The sequence below is a fragment of the Cnephaeus nilssonii genome (assembly GCF_951640355.1).
Source record: "Cnephaeus nilssonii genome assembly, chromosome: 7".
NCBI classification, from domain to species: Eukaryota; Metazoa; Chordata; class Mammalia; order Chiroptera; family Vespertilionidae; genus Cnephaeus; species Cnephaeus nilssonii.
Window position 1 is genome coordinate 73,017,336 of NC_137078.1, and position 17,219 is coordinate 73,034,554.

A 17,219-nucleotide genomic window follows, 5' to 3' on the forward strand; every position below is an offset into this window, starting at 1 on the left:
ACGTGCTGTCAAGTTAATAAACGAGTCTGCAGCCCTTTTTGGAAATGCTGCACATATAACCTTGTCTTGCAGACCAGTGCACTTTAACATATTCAGGGTTCTGAGAAAGCCTGCAGGAAAGAAATCTGTTTCACCTTGTTCAATCCAGAATTTTCCAAGTGAGTTAGACTGTGGAGCCCTATTAACATCCCACAGAACATGCTTTTGTTTCCTGAACACCCTCGGCAATTTCCTGCCTGCCTGCTCTGTGTAGGTTAGTATTACTTCCCATAAAGCCCTTCCTCCCAGCACATGTTTACTCACCCAGAGGCCCAGACAGGAGACCTCTCCTTGGTCTGGTAGAGTGAGCCCCTCCTCTGGGCTTTCTCAGATCTGTGCACAGACCCCTACTCTCCCTCTCCCACCCCAGCACTTTGGATAGCCCTGCCAGGCTGCCAGCTCCCACCCTCCCTCCCTCCCAGTGTCCACCTCCCTGCTTCCTTTTCCCCTGCCCATGAGCTATCTGTTCTCAGAAAGTCATCAAAAAGCATCTCCTCTAAGAACCTTTTCTATATGCCTAAGGCAAAAAAAAATTCTCTTAAATAAAGAGCTTCCCAGACAAGAAAAAGATAAAAGAGTTTGTTGAAACCACTATTTCAATAAATGTTAAAGGGTCTTCTTTAAGAAAAAGAAGAAAAAAGAACACACCAGAGGGACATAGTTATAAGGAGTAAAATGGCAATAAGCATGTACCTATCAATAATCACTTTAGATGTAAATGGCTTAAGTGCTCCAATAAAAATACATAGGGTAGCTGAATAGATAAGAAAACAAGATATATATATATATATATATATATATATATATATAGTCTTTCTACAAGAGACCCATCTCAGAACAAAAGACACACACAGACCAAAGATAAAGGGATGAAAAAAGATATTTCATGCAAATGGAAATGAAAAAAAAAAAAAACTGGGATAGCAATACTTATATCTGACAAAATAGATTTTAAAACAAAGGCTATATATAAGAAGAGACAAAGAAGAGCACTACATAATGATAAGGGGATCATTCCAACAAGAGGATATAACCCTTGTAAACACTTATGTACCCAACATAGGAGCACTTAAATATATAAAGCAAATCTTGATGGACATAAAGGGAGAGACGGACAGTAATACAGTCATAGTAGGGGATTTTAACATCCCATTGACATCAATGGATAGATCTTCCAAACAAAAAATTAACAAGGAAACAGTGGCCTTAAATGACACACTAGACCAGATGGATTTAATTGATATCTTCAGAGCATTTCACCTCAAAGCAGAAAAATATACATTCTTTTCAAGTGCACATAGAACATTTTCTCAGAGATACCACATGTTAGGACACAAAACAAGTCTCAATAAATTTAAGAAGATGGAAGTCATATCAAGCATCTTCTCTGACCATAATGGTATAAAACTATAAATCAATCACAAGAAAAAAACTGGAAAACACACGAAGACGTGGAAGCTTAACAACATGTTATTAAACAATGAATGGGTTAACAATGAGATTAAGGAAGAAATCAAAGATATCTTAAAATAAATGAGAATACAACAGCCCAAAATGTATGGGACACAGTGAAAGCAATTATAAGAGGGAAATTCATAGAATTACAGACCTATACTCAAGAAACAAGAAAAATCTCAAATAAACAATATGACTTTACTTTTTAAAAAAATATGTATTTTATTGATTTCAGAGAGGAAGGGAGAGGGTGAGAGAGATAGAAACATCAATGATGAGAATCATTGATTGGCTGCCTCCTGCATGCCCCCCACTGGGGATCGAGCCTGCAACCCAGGCATGTGCCCTTGACCAGAATCGAACCTGGAACTCCTCAGTCCGCAGGCCGACGCTCTATACACTGAGCCAAACCAGTTAGGGCTGACTTTACTCTTAAAGGCACTAGAAAAAAGAACAACAAAGCCCAAAGTGAGTAGAAAGGAAATAATAAAGATCAGAGCAGAAATAAGTGAAATAGAGTATAAAAAAATACAAAAATCAATAAAACCAAGAGCTGGTTCTTTGTAAAGGTAAACAAGACTGACAAACCTTTAACCAGACTCATCAAGAAAAAAGAGAGAGGACACAAATAAATAAAATCAGAAATGAAAGAGAAGTAACAACTGACACCATAGAAATACAAAAGACTGTAAAAAAAATATTACAAACTATATGCCAACAAATTGGACAATCTGAATGAAATGAATACATTTCTACAAACATACAATCTTCCAAAACTAAATCAGGAAGAATCAGGAAATCTGTTTAGACCAATTACAACTAATGGAATTAAAGAAGTAATCCAAAAACTCTCAACAAACAAAAGTCCTGGACCTGATAGCTTCACAGGTGAATTTTATCAAACATTCAAAGAAAAACTAACACCTAACCTTCTCAAACTATTAAAAAAAAATTCAAGAGGAGGGAAGACTCCCAAGCTGATTTTACAAGGCCAACATTATCATAATTCCAAAACCAGAAGATACTACAAAGAAAGAAAATTATAAGCCAATATTCCTGATGAACATAGATGCTAAAATTCTCCTGATCACTGACAATGTTTAACATCTCTTCACACTTATCAGCTGTATGTGTTTCTTCCTCTCTTAAATATTGTGCTTATACTTTTTGTCCACTTTTCTTTCATTTTCAAAAGCTTTCTTTCTTATTGATTTATAGACATTCTTCATATACTCTTTTAAATTTTTATTTATTGATTTTAGAGAAAGAGAGGAAAAGTGAGGGAAGGAGACAGAGAGAGAGAGAGAGAGAGAGAGAGAAAGAGAGAGAGAGAAAGAGAGAAACATCAATTTGTTGTTCCACTTATTCATGCATTCATTAGTTGATTCTTGTATGTGCCCTGATCAGGGATTGAACCTACAATCTTGGTGTATCATGACAATGCTCTAACCAACTGAGCTACCCAGCCAGGGCCTATACCCTTCATATTAATTCTTCATTGCTTATGTGTATTGAGATTTTTTTTCCCACCAACTTCATTGTTTGTCTTTTTACTTTCTTTAAGGTGTTATTTTGTTGAACATAAGTTCTTAATTATAATACAGTCAAGTTTATCAACATTTAATTTTATAGTAAACTAGAGGCCCAGTGCACAAATTCATGCACGGGTGGTGTCCCTCAGCCTGGCCAGTGATCGAGGCCTATTGGGGGGCTGGCCAGCCAGGGAGAGAGGCTACGGGAGGTTGGCTATGGGAGTGCACTGACCACCAGGGGGCAGCTCCTGCATTGAGTGTCTGCCCCCTGGTGGTCAGTGCACGTCATAGCAACTGGTCAACTGGTTGTTCCAGTCATTCTGGTCATTCGGTCGTAACGGTCACTTAGGCTTTTATATATATATACTAAAGGCTCGGTGCACAAAATTCATGCACAGGGGAGGGTGTGTCCCTCAGCCCAGCCTGCACACTCACCAATCTGGGACCCGGTGGGATTGGGCCTAAACGGGCAGTCGAACATCTCTCTCACAATCTAGGACTGCTGGCTCCAAACTGCTCGCCTGCCTGCTTGCCTGATTTCCCCTAACCACTTCTGCCTGCCAGCCTGATCACCCCCTAACCACTCCCCTGCCAGCCTGATCGACGCTTAACTGCTCCCCTGCTGGCCCGATTGCCCCTAACTGCCCTCCTCTGCCAGCCTGGTCACCTCTAACTGCCCTCTCCTGCCAGCTTGGTCGCTCCTAACTGTCCTCCCCTGCAGGTCTGGTCACCCCTAACTGCCCTCCCCTGCCAGCCTGGTCGCTCCTAACTCTTCTCCCCTTCAGGCCTGGTCTCCCCAAACTGCCCTCCCCTGCTGGCCCAGTCACCCCTAACTGCCCACCCTTGCCAGCCTGGTCACCCCTAACTGCCCTCCCCTGCAGGCCTGGTTGCCCCCAACTGCCCTCCCCTGCAGGGCTGGTTCCCCCCCAACTGCCCTCCCCTGCAGGCCTGGTTCCTCCCAACTGCCCTCCCCTGCCAGCCATATTGTGGCGGCCATCTTGTGTCCACATGGGGGCGGCCATCTTATGTGTTGGAGTGATGGTCTATTTGCATATTACCTCTTCATTATATAGGATATATGTCTTTGGGGCCTTATTTAAGAAATCTTTCTCTATTCTAACCTCCAAAAGATATTTACCTATATTTTCTACTAAGCATTTTAATGTTTATTTTTGAAATTTAAGTCCATAATCCATGTAGAGCTGATCTTTGTATACGTTGTGAAGTAATTTTTCCCAGCTCTATTATTTGGACATCTTTTCTTTCTTCAGCATGATATACCACCTTTGCCATATACCAAAGTCCCGTACATGTGTGGGCCTGCCTCTGGATGTCTCTATTTCTCCTCCTGGGTCAATCTGTTTGTCCCGAGGTCAATATGACACTGTCTTTATAGGGCAGCTTCATAGTAAGTCCTCATTTCTGGTGGGGCAAGTCCCTCCTCCTTGTTCTTCTTAGAAGTACCTGGTACACTCTGGGCACTAGCTCTGCTCCTTCTAAATGAGTGGCCTCAGGCATATCCATTTCCCTTTTGAATCTTGGGTTTCTGTGTGTAAACAGAGGGTTCTATGATGCTACCTAATAAAGGTGATCTGAGGATCAGGTAAAACTAAATATGAGAAAAGATCTCAGCACACTGCCTGTTTGTTGACCTTGAGTGTTCATGAGATGGAGTCCAGAGAAGTTAACTGACATGCTCAAGGTCACACAACTAGATTGACCCCATGCTGCCTTCTCCACTGCCAGGATCCAAAGATGATTTCTAGATAAGTTAGTCTCTGTTTTTAAAAAATATATTTTCTTCCTCTCTCTTAAAAAAAAAATCAATTTCCGAAAGCTCATGGCATACCATAGTTCCCAATGACCCCATCTGCTTTGGCTCTTTCTTATCTGATGGGAACTGAGTGGCTTGGATAAGGGTCCCTCAACAATGTTGGAGAGGAAGCCAGGTTTATTTAAAATCCAGCTTCTTTTGGCTCTGTTACCACTAGCCTTGACTGAACCATGGCTCAGGGGCATCTGAAAGCAACCAGGTCTGGGCATAGGTTCTAGGAGAGTCCCTGGCTGACAGTGAACTGCCCTTGGAACTCAGGAATCATGGAGCTGCAGTGGCCTTGAGGATTAATCGCTAAAACACGTCCGTGTTGTTCCCACTGTCTCTAGCATGGAGTGGGTGCTCAGTAAATATTTTTTGAATAAGAAAATGCACGTGTTCAGAGAGATGAGAAGTCACATTGAGTAGACAGTCTGACCACATTCTAAAGCCTTAAAGCCAGAGAAAAGGTGTGTAGTTTACTGGCAGATTTGGTAAAGTCTTACAGAGAGAAAGTTTTGAAAAAGTTATTAGTGTATTAAAAGTTACATTAATTGAAGTGTATAACTGGCTCAAAAACTGATAAAGGGATAAGTGGAGTAAAATAAAATCCACAAATAGACCTAAGCATATAAGGAAGTTTGATGTATAATAAGGGTAGCATTTCACATATGTGAGGGGAAAATACATATTAGGAGAATTGATGGGCCATGTGGAAAAAGAATCTAGCTGTGTCCCTAACTCATTGCATATTACTTATGAAAATAAATTCCAGATGGATCAAATGTATAGATTTTTTTAAAACATAAAAATACCAGGAGAAAATATCAGAGAATATTTGTTTCCATAATCATGGAGTGGAGAAAAATATCTCTAAAACATGACACAAATCCCAGAAGTTATCAAGGAAAAAATGAACAGATCTGACTACGTACATATTTTTAAACTTCTATAGGGAAAAAAAATAGCCATACACACAAAGCAAATGTCAAACACAAAACTAAAGAAAATATTGAGTTCCTTTCCATATGACAGATGAGGGCTAAAACCTGATATGCAAAAAACTCACACAAATCAACTTTTTTTAAAAAAAAGGACAAAGGGAGAAAGGTAAGAAAGAAAAATATCAGTAGGAAAAATATGCAAATAACATGGGAAAATACATTTTACAGAAGATGACATTCAAATGGCCAATAAACATGGGAGGAGATAGATGCTTGACTCCACAGAAAAACAGATCCTAATGAAAAGAACAAGGTGGTAATATTTTTCATGTGTCAGATTGGCAAATATAAAAGATTTTGGACCCTAGCTGGTTTGGCTTAGTGGATAGAGCATCAGCCTGAAGACCACAGGGTCCCGGGTTTGATTCTAGTCAAGGGCATGTACCTTGGTTGCAAGCTCCTCCCCGGCCCAGGCCCAGGTGAGGGCTCGTGCAGGAGGCAACCAATTGATGTATTTCTCTTACATTGATGTTTCTCTCTCCGCCTTTCCCTCTCTCTTCCACTATCCCTAAAAATCAATGAAAAAAATATCCTCGGGTGAGAATTAACAACAACAACAACAAAATAATAATAATAATAAAATAAAGAAAAACATAAAAATAAAAGATTTTGGGGTGGAGTGTCCATAGGCTTTCTGTCACTGGGCAAATGCAAACTGGGAGAGAAATTACTTTGGGAGAGAAATTTATCAATTTCCACCAGGACTTTACAAGTATATTTGTGTGTCCTTTGATGTAATCAATTCCACCTTTGAGAATTTATTTTATAGAACACTGGCAAGAATGAGCAAAGATAAATATACAGGAAATTCTTTGCAGCATTGTTTATAATAACAAAAGACTAGAAATGCATGTGTATCCACAGAAGATTAAGGAGTTCATGGTGTGTCCATAGTATACAGCTAATAAAGAATGAGACAGATCTACCCATACTTGCCAACATGGGAAGATGCCCACAATTCAGTGCTCTATTTTGAATAGCATATATATTATCTATACCTATAATATTATTATATAGATATAACATATATTTAAATGTTATCTTTTTATTTATATTTTAAAATGATCTTTCACCCTCTCCATATGTATTTGTATATAAAACACACACACACACATGATTATATGTGATTAAATATAGTGGAAATTTACACACCAAAGTGTTAGTGTTAACAGTGATTTAGATTGAGACAAAGGTTGAAATGCACATTTTATTTCTCTCTCATTTAAAATGTTTTCAATGAACCCATATTACTTGTGTAGTAGCAACTTTAAAAATCACTTTATGAAGAATATTGTCACTGCCTCTTTGTGTTTGTGAGCTCGTCACTGAAGCCTGCCTCTGAAGACAGACAGCCGCTGACACAGGGTTTTCTGCGGATCACGTTTCCCTCTGCTGCCTATCACAGACTTCCCACCACGAACCTGGCTTCCTTTCGGAGCGCCAGTTTGCAAGGGCAGCCCTGTTTCCTGCGAGAGCCCAGAGGCCACTGGTGTTTGCCCAGCACTCGCTGAGGCGGATACCCCAAGTGCAGTCCAGGCGAACCCTCAGCAATTAAGCTACCTTGTTCGGTTGCCCTTTCACAGCGTGGTAATAGCAGCCTTTCTTCCAGCAACAGACTGCGAGCTCCCCGGAGCAGACATCAGGTCTAACTGTTGTCTGTATTCCTCGGAGCCAACAGAGAAAATGTTACTTAACCTCATTTATTAACACAAACACAGACTAAGAGAACTCGCCCACCAGGCAGATGGTGAAGCCTGGCTGTAAAACTGGCATAAGGAAGTGAGAAGAGAGATTCGCAGGAAGCCATGGCGGGAGGGCAGAGGGAGGAAGGGCAGATACAGCAAGTCTGTTTACCACACAGTGTCTTTCGAGAAAGGGAGGAGGCAGCCAGCACCCTCTAAGCACCTCAGATAGGGCTGATGGGGCATGGAGCGTGTGCATCTTAGGAACAGAGGGCGGAGAGGTGGGTAGAGGTGGAGTGGGAGGTGGGACAGGCTCTACTATATTCTATCCTGCAAAGCCAGTGGGTGAGGATATAATTGTTGTTGCTGCTGATGACATCAGCGTGAAAACTGCTTTGTGGTGGAGATAGCTCAATAAAAGAGTGTGGAAGCAACATGTTATAGCCCGTGGGAAATGGAAAGGCTGGCAGGAAGTGCCTATTTGTCTTTGTCTCCCCAGTGCCCAGGGCCTGGCACAGAGCAGACGCTTGAGCAGGATGGAAGCAAGGGAGGTGCAGCAGCGAGAGGGGGAAAGGAGGGGAAGGGGATAGTGACCCAAGGACCAGTGACTTCTTTTCTAGTTTCATGATATCAGGGGATGCTTGAGGGGGTCCTGGAAAGCTGCCCCTCCTGGGTCTTCCATATCTATACTAATAAAAGGGTAATATGCTAATTAGACCGGGAGACCTTCTGGACAAAGCCATGGTGATGGGGCTGAGGCAGAGGTGGTTCGGGGCAATCAGGCCAGGAGGGGAGGGCAGTTGGGGGTGATCAAGCTGGAGGCGGGGGGGAGGGGGCAGTTGGGGGCGAGCAGGCCAGCAGGGGAGGGGGCAGTTGGGGGCAAGCAGGCCGGTAGGTAGAGTGGTTGGGGTGATCAGGCAGGCAGGCAGGTGAATGGTTAGGAGCCAGCGGTCCCAGATTGTGAGAGGGATGTCTGAGGGGTCCCAGATTGGAGAGGGTGCAGGCCGGGCTGAAGGACACTCCCCCCCACACCCCCCCCCCCCCCAGTGCATGAGTTTCATGCACCGGGCCACTAGTTCTTATATAGACAGAGAGAAGGTTGAACTAGCTCAGGGACTATGACCTGGAGTCCCAGAACCCTGGGGAACTCCCAAGATAGAAATGGGTACCATGAGTTATTTTGGTACTTCTAAATGTATAACAGGAGTTGTGCATTTGCTCAGAATAAGACTGCATGTGCTGACAGGCCAGGTATCTTTTTGGGGGGCTGGAAACAGGAAAGCATTTGGATCAAGCCTGTTTGCAGGAGGGCTGACCTAGGTTAGATCACACCTAGTTGGGTCTTTGGCCAAGTGACTAGCCTCTCTTGATCATTGGTTTCCTCTTTAGTGAAATGGGGGTAATAACAGTACCCCAATCAGAGGCTGATGGTAGAGACTGAATGAGCTAGCACACATAAAATGCTTGGCACCCGGCCTGGCCCGAAGTCAGCCCTTGGCAAATGGTAGTTACTATCATTATTAATTCAGGGTAGGAAGTCTGGACATCTCCTGCTAGTCAGAATCTCTGTACCTATAGATATTGATTAATACATAGTAGGAAATGAATGAATTATTAATTATTTAAGACAGCTTTTTGGAAGGCAACATCTTTTAAAACATGACACCCCTTGGAGAGAAATCAGGAGTGTACATAATGGGACAAAGATTAAGCCCCTTAGTGTAAGCTCCCTTCCAACGAGAGTCTAATAAGAGACTAAGCCAGTGATGGGCAACCTTTTGAGCTTGGTGTGTCAAAATTCGCCAGAAAACTGAGCATAACTCGGGTAGTGTGTCACTTTGAGGAAAAAACTAACTCCAAGACTCTAGTCGCAAATGTTTCATCCTCAGGAGCAGCAAATGTTTCATCCTCAGCATGCGGCCGCCTCAGTGGCCGCGTGTCAGAAATGGCTACGTGTGTCAGTACTGACACGCGTGTCATAGGTTCGCCATCACTGGACTAAGCTCTCCCTCTCAGGACCTTGACATAATTGTTCTTTCATTTTGGAATGCCTTTCTCCACTCCCCGACACCCACTAAATGACTGACTCCTATGACACCTCCTCCAGGAAGCCCTTGCTTGTCTGAGTTGGGGCCCTTCTGCAGCACCCTGGACCCACTCCTTTGAGGGCACTCGCTGCCTTGTGCAGTGCTTTCTTAGACCAGTGATTCTCAACCTTGGCCATTCATCGGAATCAAACTAAGGGCTTGTTAAAACAGAGGTTGCTGGTCCCCACCTGGATCCAGAGTATCTGATTCAGTAGGTCTGGAATGGGTGCCAAAAATCTGCACTGCTCGCATGTTCACAGTAGTTTCTGATACTGCTGGCCCCACGGGTCACATTTAAGAACCTCTGGTTTAGACCAAGTGTTCTCAAACATCAAGGAGCTGATGTGCTTATTTTCCACGGTCCCTACCTCAGTTTCAGTGATTATTACATGGAAACAGAAAGTCAAATAACAAGAGTCAATACAAAAGATATCCCAGGGCCCTGTGTGCTGACAGCCAGACAGTGGTGCTGACCTGGCTGGAAGTGTGTCTGGTGTTGAGCGCCAGAGGTGAGGTGCTGAGGACGAGGGCAGGCAAGGCAGGAGGCCCTTGAACTAGGTCACAGCGCCCTCTGGTGCCAACAGCTCAGGTCTGCACATGCTGCTGTGAGTGATAGGTGACAAGAGGGGTGGGTTTTTCCCTCTTGACCTTGTCCATGTCACTATCAGCGGTAACTTGCTAAAACCCAGCTCTGACCATACTCCCCTTTGTCCATCCCCCAAGTTAACCCCCATCCATGGCTCTCCATTGCCTTCTGGATAAAGCTAAACATTCAAAGTCCTTTGCTGTCTGCCCTTTCCGCAACCACACACACATATAGATAATGGGAAAAGTAGGTTTACAGTTGTTTATATGGAAAATAATACAATAGTTAATAATGATATAAGAATAAACTGTGTTTAGCCTATTCAAAACTGTAAACCTAATTTTGCCCCATCCTGTACACTTGTCCCTCAGTTGTCTGCTGCTCTCCTCAGGAATCCTTTGTTTTATTCACACAGTCAGGCCATGAGCTTTTTGCCTTCCCACATGCTATTGTCACTTTTTCACTGCAAGAAAATTACTCTTTCTTTAAAGTCAAATGTGTCCTCTTCCATGAAACCTTCCTGGACTCTCCCAGGCAGAAGTGATTATTGGTAGAGCCGTGGGCACAGACCACTGCAGCGATTTCACAGTGCATGTAAGTACTAGTTTGTGGGGGTCTGTGTCCTTGAGACCATGAGTAATCTAGGGCCTCAAGACTCAGCTTTGGTGTATCAATAGATGCTTATGAATTTTCAAGAGCTGTTTTTCTGCATCCAAATGGGGGCTCCAGTAGGTTGAGGACAGCCATGCCCTCCAAAAGCCATGAGGACTATATGTTGGAAGCCAAAATTGGGGACCACACACAGTGAGAGGAAAGGGGGATCTGGGTGGAGAAGTAACATTATCTGTTACCCTATCTAATAAAAGAGTAATATGAAAATTAACCATGACTCAGCTACACCCACAAGCCACACCCACCAGCCAATCAGGAGCAAGTATGCAAATTAACCCAACCAAGATGGCTGCAGCCACGGAGCGAGCAGGAGGCTTAGGTTTCCCTGGCAATGGAGGAATCCAAGCTTTCCGCACACCCTGGTGGGCCCAGGCCTCCACTCAAGGCTACAAAGTTTCAATTATAGAAGATAAATAAATCTCAACAAAAATGGCAGCAGCCACTAAGCTGGAGAGAGCAGGAGGCTTGAGTTGCCCCCGGCGATGGAGGAAGCCAAGTTTCCACAGCCCTGGCCTGCCTTGGCCTCTGCTTAAGGCTACAAAGTTTCAATTATAGAAGATAAATAAATCCCAGATCCCAGGGCCTCCACTTGGGTCGCCGGGGGGCGTGGCTGGCCTGCAAACCACCACAGGCCCCTTGCCCAGGCTACCCCATGCCCCAAGGGAACCCCCACCCTGATCTGGGACACCCTTCAGGGCAAACCAGCTAGCCCCCACCTGTGCACCAGGCCTCTATCCTATCTAATAAAAGAGTAATATGCAAATTGACCATCACTCTAACACACAAGATGGCTGCCCCTATGTGGTCAAAGATCCTGCCCCCATGAGGACACAAGATGGCCACCACAAGATGGCCAGCAGGGGAGGACAGTTGGGAGGGACCAGGCCTGCAAGGGAGGGCAGTTGAGGGCAATCAAGCCTACAGGGGAGGGCAGTTAGGGGTGACCAGGCTGGCAGAGGAGGGAAGTTGGGGGCAACTGGGCCTGCAGGGAAGGGCAGTTGGGGGGGACCAGGCCTGCAGGGGAGGGCAGTTAGGGGTGACAAGGTCTGCAGGGGAGGGCAGTTAGGGGCAATCAGGCTGGCAGGGGAGCAGTTAGGCATCAATCAGGCTGGCAGCAGAGTGGTTAGGGAGTGATCAGGCTGGCAGGCAGAAGTGGTTAGGGGCAATCAGGCAGGCAGGCAGGTGAGCAGTTTGGAGCCAGCAGTCCTGGATTGTGAGAGGGATGTCCGACTGCCCATTTAGGCCCAATTCTACCTAAACGGGCAGTCAGACATCCCTCGAGGGGTCCCATATTGGAGAGGGTGCAGGCTGGGCTGAGGGACACACACCCCCGTGCATGAATTTCATGCACCGGGCCTGTAGTCTACGCTAATAAAAGAGAAACATGCAAATTAAACATACCTCTGCTATACCCACAAGCCACGCCCACCAGCCAATCAGGAGCAAGTATGCAAATTAACCCAACCAAGACGGCGGCGGCCACAGAGCTGGAGCAAGCAGGAGGCTAGGGTTGCTCCGGCAATGGAGGAAGCCAAGCTCCCGCCCTGGCGGGCCCTGGCCTCCACTCAAGGCTACAAAGTTTCAATTATAGAAGATAAATAAATCCTAGATACTTGCTTCCAGCCTGTATCAAGGAGGCGCTGGGAAAAATAAAAGAAGAAAAAGAAAAAAAGCAGGGGCTGGGACCTTGGGTCGCCCGGGGGGGGGGGGGGGGTGATCAGGCCAGGATGGGACAGCAGGGGCCGTTGGGGGTAAGCAGACCAGCAGGGGGGGGCAGTTGGGGGTGAGCAGGCCAGTGGGGAGGAAAGGCGGGGGTGAGCAGGCCAGCAGGAGGAGCAGTTGGGGGTGAGCAGGCTGGCACGGGGGCCAGTTGGGGGTGAGAAGGCTGGCGGGGGGAGCAGTTAGGGGCGAGCAGGGCAGCAGGCAGAGTGGTTAGGGGCAATCAGGCAGGCAGGCAGGTGAGTGACTGGAGCCAGCAGTCCCGGATTGTGAGAGGGATGTCTGACTGCCGGTTTAGGCTCAATCCCTGTAAACTGGCAGTAGGACATCCTTTGAGGGGTCCCAGATTGGAGAGGGTGCAGGCCTGGCTGAGGAATACCCCCCACCCCCCATGCATGAATTTTGTGCACCGGGGCACTAGTCTATATATATAAAAGCCTAAGCGACCAAAAGACTGAATGACCCGTCAATCACTTGTTATGACGTGCACTGACCACCAGGGGGCAGACGCTCAATGCAGGAGCTACCCCCTGATAGTCAGTGCGCTCCCACAGCCAACCTCTTGCTGTCTCTCCCCACAGCCAGCCAACCTCCCTTGGTCCTTCCCCCAGGGCAATAAAAAATATTGATGTTTCATTAACTTAATTTTCTCTCGTTTTCCACATTTTTCTAACAGAAGTATGGGTATTATTACTGTTTCATGGTGTGTTTCTATATTGAAAAGAATCAATTTTGTTAATTTTTTCAGTTATTTTTTTGATTGAATTACTTTTTACTGCTACAGTTTAACACAGTTTGATTCTTGATGAACTTTCAGAATGAATTATTGTTTGGTTTTAAAAATGAGAAAAATGTTTCTAAAGTCAGACATATGCCTACTCTGACCAGCAACTGTGGTCCTAGGTTTTAAGTTATCCAATAGCAGTGAGTGCATATGTCCACAAAAGGACATGCACAAGCAGGTGTATAGCAGATTTATTCATAATAGCCTCAAACTGGACACCACCCAAATGTTCATCAACAGACGAATGAATTGTGATATATGCACACCATGGAAAATCTAGTTGGCAATGAAAGGAAACAGGCTACAGCTACATACAACAATAAGGAGAAATTCTCAAACAAAGTGATGCTGAATGAAAAAGCCAGATAAAAGAGCACATACTGTCTGATTTCATTTCTGCAAAGGCCTCGAATGCTTGGTTCAAGGGGATATCATGTTAATTCTCAGGAAAACTGATAGGGAGCCTTCTTCATCATTTTCAGTGACGCACCAGTACTCTGATCCTCCTGGAATTTGACATTCTGCGTCTATGGAGCATGAGCCCAGACAACCATACCTAAGCAATGACAGGCTCTGGACCGAACATGTCATATTTTCCCCCAATTGTACAGGATCGTGTCTTGGCCTGCCGCAGTGCATTACTGTGCACAGGATGCAGGCGAATTCATCCTTTGCTTTGATTGTGCATCTTTTCTTCATGAAATTCACCTCTTTAAATATAGTATGAACTAGTCTAAGTTGTCATTGTTCGATATGAGTGGCTGGCCAAGCTTTGTATTTTTCTTCAAGCTTGATTCCAAGATACATGAAGCCTAATTTCTAAGCCAGTGCGATACTATGATCATTGCTATAAAAAGAACAAAAAATAGCCAAAGTCAAAATATCTTGCCTACTTTCACAAAAACAAAAACCTCACACTCTAATCTGTCTCACAGCATATAAAAATATAATTTATAGGAATGTTCACTTATAAGAGGAGGAAGCATAAAATAACAATACTTTTTTTTTAAGAAGTCCATCTCTGCTTACACCTAACTGCAAACCATTCAGCTCCTGCAGGGCGATATTGATCTTCGGTAAATGTCTGTCACAGCAAAACAAGAAACAAAGTTCTTTTATGAGCTCAAGAAACTGGTTGCAAGGTCCTGAACTTAATAGCCGAAGTCAAAATATCTTGTCTACTTCCAGAATCACTCATTTTACCGGCCGGCATGAAAATTATCAACACTAAGTTTGGGGCTGAAAAATAGAAAAGTTGCCACTCACAATTTTACAGACACAGAGAAGACATCTCCGATGACATAGAAGCAAAGCTAATCTGGAAGGCCAAGGAAGCTTAAGTTCCAGGCTATGACTAATGACCGGACAGCCATCAGTAGCTATGGTCCTTTAGAGGCACCGGCAGAATTCTCAGAACCCAGTGAGGGGGAAACAGTCAGAGGTTACCGAGCACCTCCAATTGACTAAGACATGTGACAACACTGGGTATTTTGTAGTCTCATGGGAGTGGGGGGAGGCGCGGGCGCTGCAACCATAACAGTAGGTGAAGGCTTTTTATTCACAGGTTCACCCCCAAAACTCTGAAATCTGAGCAGCATGTCCTTTCATTCCCTGAAAATTATCGTATGCAAAGATGTCCCTGAAGATATGAATTCCACAATGAATGATATCATCAAAATGGTGAATTAAACCCCAAGCTTATCAGCCCTGAATGGCTTCAGCCTTATGTGAAAGAGGACAATAAAACTACTTTCTGCTCTTTCATGCAGTAATGGGTTGATTCTCCAAAGAAGAGTTTTGTCAAGAGTTTATGAACTTAAAACATAATAAAAACACAATTTGAAAATTATGAATCAGTATCACTTTGCAATTTTTTTTTTTTTTGAAGAATAGCAAAAAAAATCTGACCTAACTGACATTGTTGAGTCTCTGAATGAACTTGGTAAAAGTTTGTAAGACTCCTGCAAGTATGTTTGTGCAGGAATGAGTTAACGCAAAAGGCCTGGGTTGCGGAAACCCTGCACATTCCAAAGATCTTCAAGATTAGCCCTTGACCTTTGAGCCCTTGGAATGTCCTACCCTATGAAAGAGCTTTTGTATCCCTGAGTCCTTGGACCATGCTGCATCCGTTCGATCTCTGGGGATCTGGAGATTTAGTAACCGAAGTCAGTCATGTGGGTGCTGTATCCCTACGTGACTGACAGCGAATTACAAAACCCGGACATCGAGGCGAGGTGAGCTTCGCTGATGGGCAATCCTTTGCCCATACTTTCACACCTCACTGCTGGGAGAGTTAGGTTCTCTGTGCGACACTGCGGGGGGAGGATGACTGGCAGTCTTGTCTGGTCTCTCCTGGACTTCACCCAAGCACTTTTCCCTTTACTGATTTTAATCTGTAACTTTCACTGTAATACACCATAACCCGAGTACACCAGCTTTTCTGAGCTCTGTGAGGCCTTCTAGCAAACCATGGAGACGGAGGGCAGTCTTGGGGACCCTCAGGAAGATATTAGTATGTGCTAACTACATTTATGAATCCAAAGAAAATTTTGTACCTTTGGGAGAAGTGAAGTTACAAATGGGTTACTAGTGAACTAAGTTGGAGTTATTATTTGAATCCTAACAAAAAAAGTATTAAGGCTAATAAAGCAAAGACTGTGTATGTTGGAAGAAAATTGCATCATAATCTTAAAATGACTGACTTGAACAAAGTGCCATTATATTCTAAAGCCCTTTATATTAGGACATGAAGTTTCAACTTTATATTTGTATATAAAAAAAAGCAGAACTTAGATTTAGAGAACAATTGTATCATTAGAGTAATAATGCAAAGGATCCTAATTCTGTTAAGAGCAAGAAACTGGTTTCTGACAATGGAAGGGAAAAAATGATAGGGCCATTCACAGCATCTGTTTGTGAAAAGCTTCTGTCGACAGTGAACTTGAAGAGAGCATGATCCGAAAACATAATCAGGGATTTCGTAGCCATTTCAAATTTAGAATCTGTTACAAAAAGCATGTCACGTCTCATCAAAAATCTGAAAAGATGTTATTTGGAAGTTTTATTCTGATTCAACATTTACTATTTTGCTAAATACTTTGCATTTTATTTCTTTTCATGATTATGTACTATCGAGAAAATGCAAATAGGATTTTTACCCAGTCCTCTACAGACATTCCCAAATCTCAACTTTACTCTAATGTGCCTGTCAATACTGTCACTTTCTACATGTCTCATGAGGCGAAAAGCGTTGAGAAGAACTGAGTTAAAAGAATTTGAATTCGCCCTAGCTGGTTTGGCTCCGTGGATAGAGCGTCGGCCTGCAGACTGAAGGGTCCCGGTCAAGGGCACGTGCCCAGGTTGTGATCCCCAGTGGGGGTTGTGCAGGAGGCAGCCGATCAATGATTCTCTCTCATAATTGATGTTTCTATCTCTCCCTCTTCCTTACTCTCTGAAATAAATAAAAAATATTTTTTTAAAATAGTTTGATTGCTGTAAAAGTATTCAAAATAATGGTGGCTTAAAAATACAGAATTGCATTTTCCCCTCAGGTAACAATCTAAGGGGGATGATGTGACAGCTCCTTGGCTCATCCCCCGAATGCATTCCCTCCAGCAAGAAGGCAAAAGAAACCATCATCTCTCCACTTCACATGTGTCACTGCTGCACTCAACATGTGTTTATTGTTAGCTGTTCCCTCCCCTACCCTGTCCGCCTATTGACTGAAGGCTTTCAGGGCAGGGAGCAGCTGTCATCTGCTGGAGCCAGACAGACGTGGGTCCCAACCCCATCCCTGCTGATTACAAGCTGGGGATCGGAGCAGGTACTTGTGCGTCCAAAGCCTCA